Source organism: Pogona vitticeps, chromosome 11 (assembly GCF_051106095.1).
Source record: "Pogona vitticeps strain Pit_001003342236 chromosome 11, PviZW2.1, whole genome shotgun sequence".
Classification (NCBI taxonomy): domain Eukaryota; kingdom Metazoa; phylum Chordata; class Lepidosauria; order Squamata; family Agamidae; genus Pogona; species Pogona vitticeps.
In genome coordinates, this window is record NC_135793.1 from 15,128,706 (window position 1) to 15,147,127 (window position 18,422).

The 18,422-nt window shown below is 39.1% G+C and overlaps 1 long non-coding RNA gene across 1 annotated transcript; it reads right to left on the bottom strand.

The window, feature by feature from the left end:
- Positions 1 to 8,305: 8,305 nt before the first annotated feature.
- LOC144584468 (uncharacterized) lies at positions 8,306 to 17,782 on the bottom strand. The gene is made up of 2 exons (XR_013538733.1): positions 17,694 to 17,782; positions 8,306 to 15,575 (listed from the first exon to the last, which is right to left on the bottom strand). It is a non-coding gene; the product is annotated as an uncharacterized LOC144584468 (long non-coding RNA).
- Positions 17,783 to 18,422: the final 640 nt, after the last annotated feature.

Here is an 18,422-nt window from a genome sequence, read left to right on the forward strand (position 1 = left end):
TCCCTAGATATGTAGAATGAATAATGTGACTCTTCCCTCCTTTATGATGGAAGCAAGATCTGACTAGCAAAGTGATTTCTTGACAGGCACAATGGTGTTTGGTAAAGCCAGGAAGTCATCCATACCATCTAAGCCAAGTAGAGTAATCTTAGCTGCTTTGTCAAAATGCAGAGGAGGAAGTGAGGGGGAAAGCTGACTCTTCAGGCAGCAGATGTGCCCAGAATCCTTGATCAGTTACATGCTGCATCTTAATTAGACGTTGATTTAAAGAAGCCCATTGACAAAAGTTTGCTGAAGGGGTCCAGTTTGCTGAGGGGCAGCTTATAATGGCGGTAATTTGCTTTCTTGAAGACATTTATTTTGGAGGATAAATAATATATCATTGTAGAAAGAAAAGATGATTTAAGATGGGACTTGACAGGAGTGCATAACCACAAATAACATTGAGTGAACGGAATGTATTGAATGAGGGGAATCTATTAATGTGAGAACTTGAAACTAACAATATGAATTTAGTTGGTAATATATTCAGGAACAACAAAAAGAAGGGCGATCTCACAAAATACATAATTAAGTTATGCAAACTAACTGCCAGAGAATTGATCATGGCTCCTATGGAACAAATACCTATCCAAGGCTATTAGACATAGGTATCCTATGTCTCGAAAGACTATGGTAACGTGCTCTGTATGGAGGTCTTGGAACAGCATCTAGTGTGGCTGAGAAGGACAATTCGAGAGTGACCATCCCTTCCACACTGAAGACAAATCCAATCTGTCCCCTGTCCAGCTCCCTGATTTTGCTGCTTTTGTGACTTCCTCTTTGCCTCGGCCTGCTGGACAAGGGAAAAGGGAAATTCAACATGCAAAGTTCTCTTAATATCAGGTGCTAATGGTACAAAGAGGATATACAATCATAACTCTACTGTTTTCTTTTAATTTTGTTTGAGTGGTTGGACCATCTTTGGGTGAGAAATTGGCATGCTGCAACTAGTCAGAGTGCACTGTACCATAACAGATGGGCAAGCAGTGTGATCTAGTATAACATTAGGGATGTCTGAGGATCAAAAACAAAATTATTTTCAGGAGTTTATGAATCTACAGTGTATGGAGCAAGGAATCATGTTCTGTATGCAGAAGGTCTCTAGCAATGTTGTTGAATGAAACATTGGAGGGCCACTTCTGGTCAGCATCAAGAACAATGGCTAAATTGAACAACATTTTGCCCCAATATGAAACATCTTTTAAATTGGATTGACCAGGATACCCATAAAAAGTCATATATCCTTTAAACTGAAGGATATATGTGTAGCAGGCCACTCTCAAGCCTTTACCCATCCAGGCCTCTAAGAGTGCTCACTACCTTTCACCAAAACTGCTGCCACCAACCTATCCTTAAAATCAAAAGGACAAGTGTTTCTTTCAAACAAATAAAAATGTTTATTGATTACACAAAAATAAAAAGGGTAAATCACTGGTATGAAATCAATTAGTCAATCACTGTTTATAAGACGCTAGCTCACAGACTTTTCCCTCACTGACAGGCTCTTTCTCACTCTCTCTATCAATCTCTCTCAACTCTCATCTCTCAAAACTGATCTCCTCTCACACATCACACACACCTCATATAACCCAGCTCCTCCCACCTCTGCACCACCCTCCGTCCTCTCATTGGCTGAGGTTCCCCTGCCCAGCTATGATGGACAGGTGAGAGCAGAGCTGAACGCCACAATATGTAAGATGTATCAATTACCATTTTGTTGTTCTTGTTTAGTCGTTTAGTCGTGTCCGACTCTTCATGACTCCATGGACCAGAGCAAGCCAGGCCCTCCTGTCTTCCACTGCCTCCCAGAGTTGGGTCAAATTCATGTTGGTAGTTCGATGACAAACAATTACCATATAAAAAGCCATATGTTTAGCTGTGAATTATCAAACATAATTTGATGAATTTGTACACTGAGATTCGTCCCTCTGTAAATGCCACAGGATTCTTTGTTCCTATGAAGAGAGGCTACTGAACCAGAAAGATTTTTGTGGCGATCTGAGTGAAACAATTCTTATATTCTTAAGGATTAGATAAACTTAAAAATTGGTTATCATTTGTTCATCACCTCAGTTAATTCCATGACATTAGAGGAACCAATACTAATAATATGCCTGTCCTGGTTCTGTGGGACTAATATGTTGACTAAATACTGCCCTGGCAAAGTCATGCTAAGTCTTGCTAAAGGAACAGGTTATGCTGAATGAAGCAAGGCACAGTAGATTTAGCAAATTCTTATCTGGTAAAGCAGGCTCCTAGAAATGGCTGAAGAAACTGTACAGAAGAGTAAAAGAAGTATTCAACACACCAAGTGGAGTTCCTCAAGAGCTTTATGGATGACTAGAACAAATCCTCAAGAAAGAAGCTTCCATTTTATCAAATTGCTTTCTAGCAGTGGAGGGCTTGAATAGGCTGGTCAGATTAAATCGCATAAAATAATAGTTATCCATTTGGTGGGAATGGATGTAAAAAAAATGGGAGGCATGAGATGGTGAGCTTTTCCTCAAATCAATCAATCAATCAATCAATCAATCAATCAATCAATCAATCAATCAATCAATCAATCAATCTATCTATCTATCTATCTATCTATCTATCTATCTATCTATCTATCTATCTATCTATCTATCTATCTATCTATCCATCCATCCATCCATCCATCCATCCATCCATCCATCCATCCATCCATCCATCCATCCATCCATCCATCCATCCATCCATCTATCTATCTATCTATCTATCTATCTATCTATCTATCTATCTATCTATCTATCTATCTATCTATCTATCTACCTACCTACCTACCTACCTACCTACCTACCTACCTACCTACCTACCTACCTACCTACCTACCTACCTATCTAGTTAGTTAGTTAGCTAGTTAGTTAGCTAGTTAGCTAGCTAGCTAGCTAGTGAAAAACCACTGTCTTGGATGAGTTAAAATAACCCAACCACCATCCCAACCAACAAATGATAAAATTAAAATCAAATACAAACAATAACATTTTAAAAATTCAGCAGCAATAGAGCTTATGGCAGCAAATGAGATACAGTAGATAATACAAATGAGGGTCAACAGAAAGATTAACATCATTTATGAATATTACTAAAAGGGTTTTAAAAGAGCTTTGACTAGCTTAGGAAAAGTCAAGAGGGAGGGGGCCTGGTGAACTTCTGATGGGTGTGAGTTCCACAAAGATGGAGCCACCACCGAGAAGGCCTGGTTCCTAGTTAACACCTGCTGGGCTTCATTCAGTGTAGGCAGCCATAGCAGACATGAATTTGGAGACATGAACTTCACAGTAAATGTTTCATTTCTGTTGCTTCTTAAGGTAAATTGCATTTTATTAAATATTTGTGCTCATTTTTGAAAAAATGATTTTTAATTTTAAGATTTGTGTTTATTTTTCAATTCTGAATTCTGAATTCATTTTAAGGGGGTTGAATGACAATAAAAGGGAGTCGTGATGGTTTTTCAACATTCAAAATGGGAGACGGCAAACAATTTTGGGACATGCTTCCTTTAAAGAAGTGACAAAGAGCACTTTAAAGGCCAGCCAAGCATATATTTTATCTGGCATGTGCTTTCATGAAGTGTACCATTTCTTCATATGCTTTAGAAGATCCAATTTACTACTCTCAAGCCACAACCCATAAAGAGTAAATGCTTGTTTATATCTTCTTAAGCTATCCTATAGTTGAGGATGAAGGAGAACATGGAAGGTCCCTATGAATGAGTGAGGGTAGGCCTAATCCATGGCATCTGGAGATCCTCAAGGATTGCTATCCCATCTGGCTTGGATTCTTCCTTTTAGGTGATGCTGCCTCTCATGGTCATGAAAATGTCATATTTAATTTAACTGCATTGGAGAGAAAAGAAAGAAAGAAAAACAAACACATTTTGAAGTGATTCGTACATTAAACAATGTAAAAGAGGCTAGCTAGCACTCCTTAAATTTAGTCAGGAAGATATTAAGTTGGCATCCATTGGGAATTATCCTCGAAATTTTTCTACAGGAAAAATGCAAGCATCAATCATTTTTAAAAAAAAAAAAAACACAGACTCCTATTTCTGTATAATCATGGGCAAGCATGATGTTTTAAGTGTGCAGGTTCCACTTACATCAGATGATACTGCACATCTATTTCGCTAAGTTTTAATTTAGCTTAAGAAATGTGCAGTCTAGTACATTTATGTCTCCTCCATTTCCATTCAATAGCTTAGTGACAGACTTTGTTTATATAAAGTAAAAGAATCCTCATTTTCCCCTATGGTTTGCAGTTTATTGACCTTCTAGGCCATTATGGTTTACCATATCAAGGTTTGGTCATGAAATTAATGTGCAAGAAAATCCATTTTCATAACTATATATGTTTGGTTTTTTAAAAAAAAAGTTAGCAAAGGGATTGAATTTGTTCATTGGGTTATTCCCCCCTCCCCAACAAAGTATCACCCTTTTCAATATTTCAAGGAAACCCTTGTACATACTAACCCACAAAATGTTTAAGTGGTGTAGAAAAATATCACTCCATAAGCCAAGTGCACCCTTGAGATACAGTGAATCGACTTGCTATTAATTTTCATTTGGTTCCCTGCTTAAATATAGCCAGACTTTTCTCTTTTGTCTTAAGGTGCAATGCGTTACTCTGAAATACAGTGGTGCCTCGCAAGACGAGCACCTCGTTTAACGACGAAATCGCATTACGACAAAGTTTTTTGCGATCGCAAAACAATGTTTCCTATGGGGGGTATTTCGCTTTGCGACGATCGGTTCCCTGCTTCGGGAACCGATTCTTGCAAAACGATGATTTTCGGCCAGCTGATCGTCAGTTTCAAAATGGCCGCTGGGAAAGAAAAGGCTCCCCGCTCTTTTCTGGGACAGATTCCTCGCTGCACGGGCAGCGAAAATGGCCGCGCTATGGAGGATCTTTGCTGGACTGTGAGTTTCAAGCCCATAGGAACGCATTAATCGGGTTTTAAGGTGTTTCTATGGGCTTTTTTATTTCGCATTACGACATTTTTGTTCAACAGCGATTTCGCTGGAAGAAATTAACGTCGTAATGTGAGACAGCACTGTATTTGCCTCTTCCAAAGCTTTGGATAAACAAGCCTATGTCATGAAAGTTCTGATGATATAATTATCTAATCAAAGATTTGGCTTAGGAATAGTCCTAAAAAGTACTTTATTGTTTCAATCATTATGGTCATAATAGCCATAAATGAAAAAACAAAACATTTTTTTAAACAAAAGAAAAGAGTAAACAATAAAGGAAACTTTTTTTAAAAAAAAAAACACACCCATTACTGTTTGTTGGTGATGGTGTCATTAAAATGAAGCTACATCTTTGCATTAGAGGATGAATTTCAACAATAAAAGACCAGCCCTACATAGCATGGTGAACCTTATATTCTTGAATTGTACTGAAAGACTGGAGGCTAAAGTACTTGAGACTTTTTTAGGTCATGAGGGATGTTCAATGTGGTGGAAACAATTTATTGTATGGAGAAGATGAATGGGTATTTTTTTTATTTGTCCCACAGCATAAATTTGGGATGATCCAAGGAAATTAATTGGTGGTAGACTGGGGGTTAAACAACAGAATACATATTTATATTCCACAGCGTGTGTAAAATTTACCCAGCCCTGATGTAGACCAATGAAAGCTTTTTGTTTGGCACAATCACTGAGAAGGTGTCAGAGGACTCAGAAAAAAGCCTTTAATATGTGTTGCCTATTTGTGTTTTTTTAAGGGATAATAATTACTACATAGTAGTTATGTCGACTGTAACAGTGTTCTGTATATCTAGAAAATCCCAATTCTTAAAATTCCAAATTTCGTATCTGAATTTTGGTTCTAGTGCGCATCCTTTAGATTTCTTTAAACAGAAATTTGAGAAAAGAAACAGGACAACATGGAAGATGGTGTCATGTGGGCCTCTTGTAAAATTCCATGAATGGCACAGGGTGGCCACAGAATAAAAGCTACAACTGAAAGTAGAAACACTGGTTATGGACCTTGGCTCCAAATCAGCACGGTCCATTTTATATTCTTATGGTGTTTCATGGGTTTGCATTGCTGCTTCTGCCTCTCTGTGGCTGAGTCAACAAGAATTTCACCCAGAAATCAACATAGCTTTGATAATAAACAGAGAAAGTGGCAATATGTTTTCTGTTCCTGTTTAATTGCTCTACAAAGGTATAACATTTGTTTAAGAATTCTGTACTCTGTGAAACTCACTTTGATTAAAGTAAATCTAGAAACTCGCAACTTCCTACCTCTTAGGTCACGGAACAGTTTTTGCATTTCACCCTGAAGCTGCATCCTAAATGCCTGCTTAAATCTCAACAGACCAAGAGGTAGGCAAGCAAGATTTACTATACTCACCAAATGACATTCTAACCATCTGCAAATCTAGGCTGGTTCAAAGCATGCAACCCTCTGTTCTGTGGATGGCTTCCTTTCCATATGCGTGCATGCGCGCACAACACACCATTTTTAGCACTTGGCTTACATGCTTAAAGATGCATATAAAGTTGCAATACCAATGCAACCTAATTGTATTAAAGGTAAAAGTGTAAGGAAAAGATGCATCAGAAAATGGTAAATGTAGTTGAAAGAAATGTAATTTGTAAGGTATTGCCAAATAAATACTAAATATAGAACTGCAGTTGGTAAGTTAACTAAGCATATTAAGGTAAGATATAATTTATTGTATGAATTAATAGATAAGTATGTATTTGGGTGCATATGTATATAGATGTTTTGAGAACAAAATTGTTAAAGAAATAATAAATGTGGAATGCAATTTTAATACAGTATGTGCTCTGGAGTTTGTTGCTTCTTATTAAAGGAACCGTCTCAATGAAGCAATGATTTCTTAAAGGGGGAGATGTGTAATGGGAACCCAGACCAATCTGCTTCGTAACAAGGAAGCAAGGTGATTGGCTGGGTGATGGATGTGGCCAACCTATCCTGGAACCTGAAGATGGATAGGGCTGGAGAGTGATGAGAAGGAGAGTGTAACTGAAGAAAGAGTGTCGTTGTATGGTTACAGAAGAAGAACTGAAGCTTAGATCTGTTTCCAAGTTGATGTTATTTCATAATAAAAAATATATATAATTTTCATTCTTTGGCCGCTGGATCTGTTGTGGGTAATGGTTGGTGTCAAACATGTTACTGGGAAGTTATTTTAAAAACTGACAAGCCTGAGTTTGGGTGGGTTATGCTAAGATAACATGATTAAAAACGGAGGGGGGGAGAAGGGGTTAGGGGAAAAGGAAAGGGCTTGGAAGAGAAGAAATAAAACATATTCCGATCCAAAATCTTTTCAAAGTTTCAGCATAACTGAACTAGCATCATGAGGACCTGGAATGGCCTTTGATGAAGGCAGTTCTGGGACAGGGGTTGCTACATCGCACTTGATCATAGAAAGGTTGAGAGATGGGACGGCAGCACACTTTTGCTCTTTCATGCAGGCAGGTTAAATAGTTGAAAGCTCATTAGCAGTCCAGTGGAACAGCTCTGATTTCAAACCCCCCACTGAGGTGCCGCCATCGTCGCCCATGCCATAAGGGAACAGGCCGGGTAGGTGGGACTCGTTCAGCCCTGGAAGGCAGCCCATCTAGGAGAAGGAAAACTCCGATTCCAAACCTCCACTGCCTTGTGGCTATATCCACTGATGGAAAAGGCTTCAGGAGTCAACCTCGAGACAAAATCCGGAGCCAGAGTCCTGGAGGCAGTTCGTGTCGTTCTGTCAACTCCTGCGACATCGCTGGAAGCCAACTCTTGCCTTTCCATTGGACTATTTCAGTGATGTGGAGAGGGAGGATTTGCTGGTTGGGTAACAGCCTATCCTCCATATTATTTTACCCAGGCTTCGTGCTCTGGAAAGGACACTCCAGCTTCACATATAGCATCAAAACACTAGACGCTGTTCCAAGTCCTCCAGACAGAATACGTTACCATAGTCTCTAGAGACTGAAGGATGCTTATGATGGAACAGCTGTTAATGTTGGTAGAAGAACAGGGAGCAATCAAATAACCTAACTGAACTGATGGAGGGGCGTCGTACCTTTGTTTGTCCCTCAGAAATACTGTGTTTGTATTTTCAATGGACAACTATAGCAGTTCTATATTACCTTAACTGCTGTAGCTCCATCTTTAGAAAGCTTGCGGTCTGTAGTCTGGCGCTATGTTTTTTTTTCCTGGGATGTGCAACAAAATTCTAAGTACCTTTCCAGACTGCAAATCCCAGAATTCTCTAGGACAGAGTTCTCCAACGCAAGATATTATGTTAGCAGCATATTTGGCTCTTACTAAACTTTACTCTGAGTGAAGGTCTCCCACAATATCCTCTACCATCATTATTGTTACATTCCGAGTTTAAAACATAAATTTTAGAAAAGGGTGCACCCAAAACCGCAATAAATTATAGCATTTAAATACCAGTAAACAGGCTATCACATTAAAGCAGCATTGAATTAAAACAGCTTAAAAACAAGGAAAAGAGCCCACTAAGCCTGCCAGTGCAATACACGAGGTGTTCTGTATGTGCTTTTGTGTGATTTGAGCATAATTTACCATCCACCAGTTTCACATAAGAATATTGCCTGTTTTTGCATTTGGATTTTATTTTGTTATGACCACACAGCTGCCCTTTACTTCAGTTTCACACAGTAGATCATTCAGGAAACGTGAAATAATAATAACGCCTTGGTTCTGATTTCTTCGCTGTGAAAGAAATCAAGCCCCCTTTAAAGATTTCTCAGCCTAGTTACCCAAAATGACTAGTTCCTTATGAATTGTAAGCAAGTGTATTTCCCTGATATTGTTATGACTTTCCATCAATAGCAGTCAAAAGAAAATAATCACAGTAATTGGAATTTCTTCTGTGGCAAACTACCTCATCCTGCACCCCCAGTTCTATTTTGCTATTCTTGATTCTATTGCCTAGATGAATATGTTTTATTGCTGCCATTTCAAAGCATTGTTAGAAACTGCATTTTGGCCATTCAGATTTTAATACGGAGGTAGAAGAACAAAGAAGAGGGATTGATGTTGCTTGGGTAGTTCCTAGAAGTGGTTTTCATTTTCATTGCAGCCTCACTAGGGGGAGTTGCAGGCAATATCAGTCAATGAGAAACAAGGCCAGACACTTTTCAAAAGGTTTTATTTTTTAATTTTTCAAGTTGGGAGTAGAAAATGCATTCTTTCGAAGCTTTTTCATTATAGTTAACTGTTGATAGCTTAAGCCTCTTCTGTCTGTTTAATCACTCATTTTTGAACTTGGAGTGAACTGTGTACCAATTTACAACTGTACATTTGCAATGCTTGAGAGATGTAAATCAATCGAAGTGTAATTTTGCCATTGTGCTCCCAGATTTCTCTCTGTGTGTGCATATGTATGTATGAAACTGCTTCATTCAATTTCACAGGAGTTAAAGAATCATCAAAATGTAGGGCTGAAGGGGATCCCAAGGGTTATGAAGTCCAACTCTCTGCCAAAGTAGAAAACCCACAGCTAGAGTATTTGTGACAGGTAGCCATATAAGCTCTGTTTAAAAACCCGCAGTCCTCTAACTTATTCTCCTCCACTGCCAAAGAGCTGTTATTGTCAATATGTTGTTCCATCCATTGAGGTTCTTACATTCTTTGAATCTATTGCTTCCAGTCCTGCCCTCTGGCACTACAGAAAGCTGCTTGCTTCATTCTCCACATGAAATCCCTTCAGATATTTCAACATGGCTGTCTTATCACCTCTTAGTCTTCTTTCCTGCTAAAGATACTGAGTTGTCTCCATCTTAGAGGGCTTGGTTTCCAGAACTTCTGCCATTGTATACTGTGTATATACTTACAATGACAATAAATTATTATTATTATTATTATTATTGTGGTGGCCCTCCTTTGGACATGTCAATGTTCTTCTTAAACTGTGATGCCGAGAACTGGACACAGGATTCCAGATGAGGTCTGACCAAAGCTGAAATACCTTCTTTACACTTCACAGGAAGATAACAAAGCTGTCTCACTGTGAGCTGCTAGTCATCTGTCTCTCACAGCATTGTCTACTCCGACTCATAACTTCATCCCTTAGGTTTCAGACAAGAATTGTTTCCATTATCTTGTTACCTCATCTTTTTTTTTGCTGGAAAGAGCAGGAACTGAGTCTATGATTTGTTGCCTGGAAATCACATGAAATGTCAGTGAGGGCAAAACTAGATGAGAAAACTAGAGAGAAGCAGCAGTTTACACCTACTTAAATCTACTTACATCTGCTTAAATATATCATCAGATTTCTCAAACCTTTTTGATCTCCCCAAAAATCCTGCTAAATTATAAATTGATTTTTTCTTTGTTTGCTTTCTTGTTTGTTTCATGTTGTGTCCTTAAGAATTAAACATGGGTTTTACTTGCATTTCAATTGTTCCGAGCAAATATTGGAGGGGGGGGATTGTGTTCTTGAAATATAAACTTGCTTTCATTGTCTGATGGCATGTTAAAAGCAGAACCTGTTTTGACCCTGGACTAAAACTCTAGCTCCAGTCCTTTCTCAGCTTACCAAATCTTGTTCACCTGACACTTGTGCTTTACAGAATTAAGTCTACAATCCTATAGCTCCTTACTTTGGAAGCCCCATCAAACTCAGTATGACTTCCTTCTGGGTGCACTGCAATTCTTCCGTCTCTCATGGCAGGAGAGGGCAGAATCAGGTACTTTGGAGCATCCATTCTCAATCTCTTTTTTTTGGCCATGGCCAACGTGGAAGAAATAGAGGCTGAATCAGGATTGTAGAAGTTGCATGTAGAATCTTTTTAAATGGTATATGAAGAATTGTTTCCAATCTGTAGCCCCCTTCAAATGTGCCAGGGCCCCTCAGGGGGGCATATGGCCTCCATTGGGAATGGCTGCTTTGGAGAATCTCCCATCTGATGGTTTTGTTTTAGAACATCTGCTATTGTACCTCCCTACTCTGCTAAACACAGTATCCCTTCTGATTTTACTTCTTCTGATTTCAGAAAATAAGCAAGGTTGCCTATGATTAGTAATTGGATGGGATACTATGATGCTTGATTGCATTGCCTCATGTAAACACCATAAGTGGGCTGCATAGAGTTTTAAAAAGATATTAAGTGGGTGACGGGAAAGGTGAGTGTGGAGCATGTGGTGTGGCGTGTGGAGCACAGTCTGTGAGAATGTCCGGGATTGAGTGGGAAAGAACAGATTAAAGTGGAGAGAGGATAGAGAGAGGAAGGAAGCAGTCAAGGTCAGCAGGGTCTTCACTGAAATGAGTGGGGAAACTCATAAAGATTAGATTAGGTTCAGGAATAAAACTGTATTTTACTGAAATAATTTCTACGATAAAAATGAATTAAGTTCAAGCCATGTGGACTAGTGTGTTGATTAGCTGAGGACTGGCTTTGTGATGGTGAGGGAAATGTCATAGCAAAAGTGGCCAAAACCAACATGTAGGAGTAACTAAGTGTCGCTGACATTGAATGATGAAGATTGTAAAAGAAGAGAATGTTAAAATTCATGACTATTCCTGTGAGTTGTGAGCAAACCCATGCCTAATTCTTCAAATGGCAAGTTAAAGACAGAGGTGGGGACATATAAGGAGTTTAGGGTGCAACAGAGACCACCAGAAAATACCAAGGATCTCTAGGCAGGGTTAGGAAACCCTGAAGAATTGTTGTGGGCAGAACTAACAATACTCAGCTAGATGAACCAATGGTTTGTCTGAGGAAAAACGTGGTCTCCTCTTTCCCCTCAAGAATGTTAACATCATCAATATGAAACATATCAAAGTATGTGAAAGAAAACTATAAAACAACACTGAAATGAAAGGCATTGATGGGGTTCCTCGTGTTCGTCAGAAGCTTGTATCTTCCATCGAATATCACACCTCATGAGAATCTGGAGCAGTGTTACTTAAAGCTCTTTTCCTCATACATTAAAACATTCCTTTTTAAAAGGAAAGAGAGAACAGAAGGGTTTAGGTATGTATTTCATACATATATCATCTTACATGCAGAGCTGCTTTTAGTGGATGCCATTTCAAAATCAAACAACTTTGAGACAAAGCAGACTAAGAGTGTGACATTTTATTGCTGATAAATCTGAGTTGATAAATACCACTGGAAAACATTTTTCCAGTTGAAGGACCCATAATCTCAGATATTGCTGAGTTCAAAAGTCTCATTGTGAGTGTTCTGTGATATATCCACTTTCTGTGATGGCTGTGAGCTGGTATATGTATCTATATCTAACAGTTTGGGCAGTGACACTTTAAAAAGGTCTAAGAACCAAACAGTCTTGAACAGAATTAAGAATTCAAGTTTGGATGTGGTGTTTTGTGACAATGTTTGTAGCAAAAAGAAAACAAACCAATTTTATGTGTTTCTTTCAAAATTCTAAGCTGCTCTTAGGGATATGCATATCTATAATATAGTCCATATTAAGAATTCCTCTATACCCTGCATATTTTCTGTCTGGTTTCATGGTTTGAGATTTAATCAGAGGATACCTGGGCCCTTCATTGCTCATCTCCATCTGCCCTGAAGTATGCATGTGTGCATGTGTTGAATTTCATACATTTCTTGAACACATTGCCCCACTAACAAACACACACACACACACACACACACACACACACACACACACACACACACACATGTTAGACAATGTTTTGTGACCATTTGAAACATGCAACCCTTTTCTATGCATGATCTGCAGAGGTGCTCATTTGGGGAAGGATGAGGCCACAGCCATTTATCAGTGTAAGGAATATAGAATGTGGATTACATCCGCTCAGATAGTGAATCCAAGAAATATGCACCAGGACAAGCCAATCCAACCTCAAAGTCAAATTGGATTAGTCACACATCCCTAGGCATAAACAGATCAGAGAGTTTGCAGGTCTGGAAGCAGGTGCCGAAATCCTTTGAATGAGGTCCTAGAAAAAAATGCAGGAGAACAACAGCCAGGGATAGTAAGAAGAAATCTGTTATTCTGCCAGATCCATTTTGGAGCAGTTTGTCACACTTATGATCGGGGGGGGGGGGGGAGACACCCTAAACACCTTCTACACAAAATAACAAATTACTGTCTTGTAGTGAATCTGTGTTGGGGGTGTGGATTGGCTGTATCTGCATGGGTGTGCATTGTTCCAAATTTCTGCATTATTGTCTTCATTTGAAAAACACACATATTTCTGTTCCCACAGGATAAAGTATAACTATGCATCTGTTATCAAACATGTGTTTCATTGCACACCTTTAAAAATATGTATATTCATCTGTGCATATTTTTAAATGATGGGGTATGTCTCTCCTTCCCCCCACACCCAGAGTCGTGCAGATTTCCAATTCTGGCTACATTCCAATCCATCGAAGTGCATAACCCCAAGTCATTTGCAGCCATCTCTAATGGCAGGTAGGCAAGGTACATACAATTGTTGTCCTGACAACAAAAAAACCCAGTCTTGGAAGCTTTTATAGTCATACGAGATGAGGCAATAGAAATGAGTGACCTAGGTAACAATTGTGGAGTCCAAGAGGACCTCATGACTCAGAGAAAATTTCAGTCTTCGGCCCAAATGGATCACACTGACCTGAGGGCTTCTTGTTCTAGCTGCCACATATCCTGAGTGCCTCCCTCCCTGCCTTTATGAACGAGAGAATTAAAAAGGATTGCAAGTTGCTACGAATAACAAAGATTTTCATATCAAGAGATTTTCTTGACATTGTAATAAATCAGAGAACAGGGCTTAAGTGTTTTATTATGTCATTTGGAACCCTCACTATGTACTTATAGCCTTGTTCACATCACTCCACATTTTTAATTTATGTTACACAAAAAAACAGTTTAAATCTTCATTTCTTTCCTCTTGCTTTTCCCCCCAACCATCTGGCTGATGCTCTCCATCCATCTCTTCCCAAGTTCCAATCTCTCTGACTTCCTTTCTCTGACCCACTTTTAAATGGAGCTTCAGTGCCCGGGACTTTTTTCATGTTTTCTGTCATGGATCAGCTGGGTGATATAACTGTATAGAAGAGTTAGGGGCTAGGAGATCATTTGAATGAAGTGCCTTGACAATGGTATTGAAAGACAAGAGAAAACAGGTGGGTAGGGGTTTCCTAGATGATCACCAACTAGTATGAAAGTTGCCCAAACTCATGTGTAGTGAGATAGCAGTGACAATAGAATTTATTAAATCATATCTAAACCTTGAATGCATAGCTAGCCTATACTAGTTTCAACCAATTGTAATATTCATTTCTTAATTGAAATGGAGATTGTTTGTAGATTAGTTTAGATTTTGTGCACCATTGTGCTCTGCATTCAGCTTCTGCCATCTTATTACATGGTCACGTGGGTTATATGTACAATGTACAGATGTTAAGAGTGTGTAAGAGATCGATGTATCATGGCATGCATAAGGCGGGACACACCATCCTATTAACCATGTCTCACTCCTATGATGCATTTCCTAAAACCCATATGCAAAAGCACAAGGATCATGTAGCAAAATAGCAGCAAACCTTTCTATAAATATAAAGCACTGTAGTCATAATGCAATGAGCAAATTATGAATGACAAAATCAGTTCATTCACCATCCCCCAGAAAATGGTGTTATGAGGTTCTGGACATGAGCTGAAGCCTCAAATACATTGTCACTAGTCTCCAAGTTCCCTTGCAGGAATAGTTATGCATTTCACAATATGTCTAGTGAGAAATGAATCCTGCACGCATTCCTGAGCCACAGTAGGAAAATATTGAACAAAAACTCGCCTAAACGCCATCAAAATGAATGATTCGCACTTCCTCGTGTGGGCATATCACAGATCACAAGTGGGATGACAGGTTGAACTCACAAAGAGAGGGTGAACAACATGTGTAGCAGTGGGTAAATGCACCAATCTTTTTACCTTTGTTAACATTTGACATGAACACAAAGTTTGCACTGCAAAATCAAGGTCAGAAAGAAAAGTGACTTGATAAAAGGAATGTTGCAATGTTTTCCTGCTTGAGTGCCGGAGAGGAGCCAGAAATCAAGAAATTCTTCACCTTAACTTATACACACATCTCCCATTTGAGTGACTTTGTTGGCATGCTTCCTCAATGCCAGTTACCATGCAAATGAAAAAGGATTGTGAAAGTCTTTTTTTTGTGTACAAAAATCTGTACCTGGTGCAGAAAACCTTGCATTTTGCACATGCTATAAGGTTCTAATGCAAAACAGAAGGCATTTTTTGTGTGTGCAAAATTCTTCCTTGAGAATGTTGCTGTCAAATAGGAATGTTCACTGTGGCTGATAACAGCTGGAGCCCTCACCCTCTTTTCTGGAGAGTCACAGGTTTTTCAACCATGTTTTCAAGCAATAGACCCTAACAACATTTTAACACATTTGGGAAAAATTCTCAAGGGTAGGTGGTCAACCTATAGATGGCACATACATCAGGCTTTTCTCTCTTTTCCGTCTTCTACACAGGTTGGTGCATTGTTCAGATCCACATAGGCATTTTTTTCACTGAAAATAAAAAGAAAATAGCACAATCAGTACTATGGTAGTGAGTGACGATTACAAATAGGAAGGGGCATTAATACTCCCAGGACATGTACCATTCATGAAAGAGCATGCAGGATGTGTGTGTGCTATATGGACTTAATGAGTTGTCTGATCTCTCAGTCAGCCTTCTATTTATTCATTCATCACTCTGTTTCATGTTATCTAAAATACCATTTTGAAGTGGGAAATCTAGCATGTACAATGAAAAGGGAAATTTATTATCCCTTTAATAAGGACTCAAAAAGAAAATGTGATCTTGGATTACAGCTGCATTTGCCTCTAACCGTAGATCATTAGTCTGGCATGGTGGAGGGAAATAAAAAAAGATTTCTAAGCTGCCTTGCCATTTCTCATATAGATGCTGAACCAGAAATTATCATACAGAAAGGGAAAACAAAATGACAAAACAACTTTCCATTCATATTTGGATGAACCACTGTGGGGCAGTCACAACAAGATATTCATAGGCAAAGCAGTCAAGGTCTTCTAACAGATGCAGATTTGTAAGGAATGCATACGTAAGAGTCAAACATTTGAAGTCTGAACTGCTGGACAAGATTGAATGGCTATTCTGGAATTCAGCCTCCTTAGAAAAGAACTGTAACTGTTTAACGCTCAGACCAGACCTTAAATTTGCCTGACAATATGATTATAACATAAACATTAAAGGAATTACTTTAAGTGGAAGTGGTGACAGTGCATTACAATAAGGAAATGCAAAGTATTTGTGTAGTTGTATATCCTGACCTTCAAATAAATTCCCAGGAAAGTTTACATTACAAAATCAGTTACAATAAAATACATGAAAATGTTACTGATTAAAAGCAGCAGGACTCTTTAAAAGGTAGTATATGAATTCATTTAAGGCAATGACGTTTTTAAAAAGATACATGTATATCATAGCAGAATGTATTATTAAACACAATTCAACAAAAATGATCATAGAATTATAAAATAATAGAATTGGAAGGGGCTTATAAGGCCATCAAGTCCACCCCCCTCATGCAGGAATACAAATCAAAGTATATCTGATAAACGATTGTCTAACTTTCTCTTGAATGCCTCCAACGTTGAAACACTCACCATGTCCTAAGAAAAACGGCTCTAACAGTTAGGATGTTCTTTCTGGTATTTAACCGATTTCTGGCTTCCTATAACTTGAGCTTATTATGTGTCCTGCACTTTGGGAAGATCAAGAACTGATTCTGTCCTCCTCTGTACGACAGTCTTTCAGGTATTCAAAAAGTCCTACCATATCTCCCCTCAGTCTTCGTTTCTCAACGCTAAACATGCCCAGTTCTTTCAGTCTTTTCTCATAGGGCTTGGTTTCCAGTCTCTCTGAACTTGTTCCAGTTTGTTAGCATCTTTCTTAAAGTGCAAAGCCCAGAACTAGACACAGTACTCTAGACGAGGTTTAATTGTTGCTGAATAGAGGCTGACTTGTATATCACGGGATTTAGAGACTATACTTCTGTTAATGCAGCCTAAAATAACATTGGCCTTTGTGCAGTCTCATTTCACTGTTGGCTCATATTCAGCTTGTGATCTACAACAATTCCAAGATCCTTCCCATTTGTACTATTACTATGCCCCGTTTTGTAGTAATACTATCTCCTAAGTAATGGTACAAAATTACCCCTGAGTGCAGAACTTTGTACTTGTCCCTGTTAAATTGCATTCTATTGTTTTCAGCCCATTGCTTGAGACTATCATGCAGTCCGCTGGGAGAAGCAGAAGTTAGACTTGGCAACATCTGGGGCTCCTTGACTCATTTCTTTCCATGCCTGTAGGTATAAAAGAACTCTACCTGTAGAGGCAGTGCCTTGGCAGCACGCGAAGCGCAACCCTAAGTGTGCGCTTAGCGATGTACTTGACATTGCAGGAGGAGTTGAACTATGGAGCCTGAGCCCCAGCCTCCAAGAGATCTTTGTAAGGACTCCTTCAACAGCTACGTTTTTGTACTTCTTCCTCCCTGCAGCTTTAAAAGACCACAGCCTCCCTAAATTATCCCCTGTCATGTTAGTTCTTTTGCGACACTTTGCCCCCAGTCCCAGCCAGCCCTGGGAAGAAGTTGCTTACTTGCTTTCCCCCACTTATGACCTCCTCTCACTTTGGGAAGGAGTCATTGATAAGCACTCTTCAGTTACGATTCTGTAATCAACTGTGTATCCACCTGGCAGTTGTTTTATCTAGCCCAGTGGTTCTTAACCTTTGTTACTCGGATGCTTTTGAAGTGCAACTCCCAGAAACCCCAGTCAGGACAGCTGGTGGTGAAGGCTTCTGGGAGTTGCAGTCCAAAACTCCTGAGTAACCCAAGGTTAAGAACCAGTGATCTAGCCCAGTGGTTCTTAACCTTGAGTTACTCAGGTGTTTTTAGACTGCAACTCCCAGAAGTCTTCACCACCAGCTGTGCTGGCTGAGGTTTCTGGGAGTTGCACTTCAAAAACACCTGAGTAACCCAAGGTTAAGAACCACTAATTTAGCCCACACCTAGTTAGCTTGCTAATCAGAATAGCATGGGGCACTTTGTCAAAAGCTTTGCTTTTGTAAAAAATATATTTTGTCTATAGCATTCCCACTGTCTACCAGGAAGGTTACCTGATTAATAAATTAGATCAGATTAGTTTGGCAGTATTTGTTCTTGAGAAATCCATGTTGACTTCTAGTTATTACTGCATTGTTTTCAAGGTGCTTGCAGAGTGACTGCTTTACAATCTGCTCCAGAATTTTCCAGGATTGATATCAGCCTTACTAGTCTGTAGTTCCCAGATTCCTTCTTTTTGTCCCTTTTGAAGATAGAGGAAATGT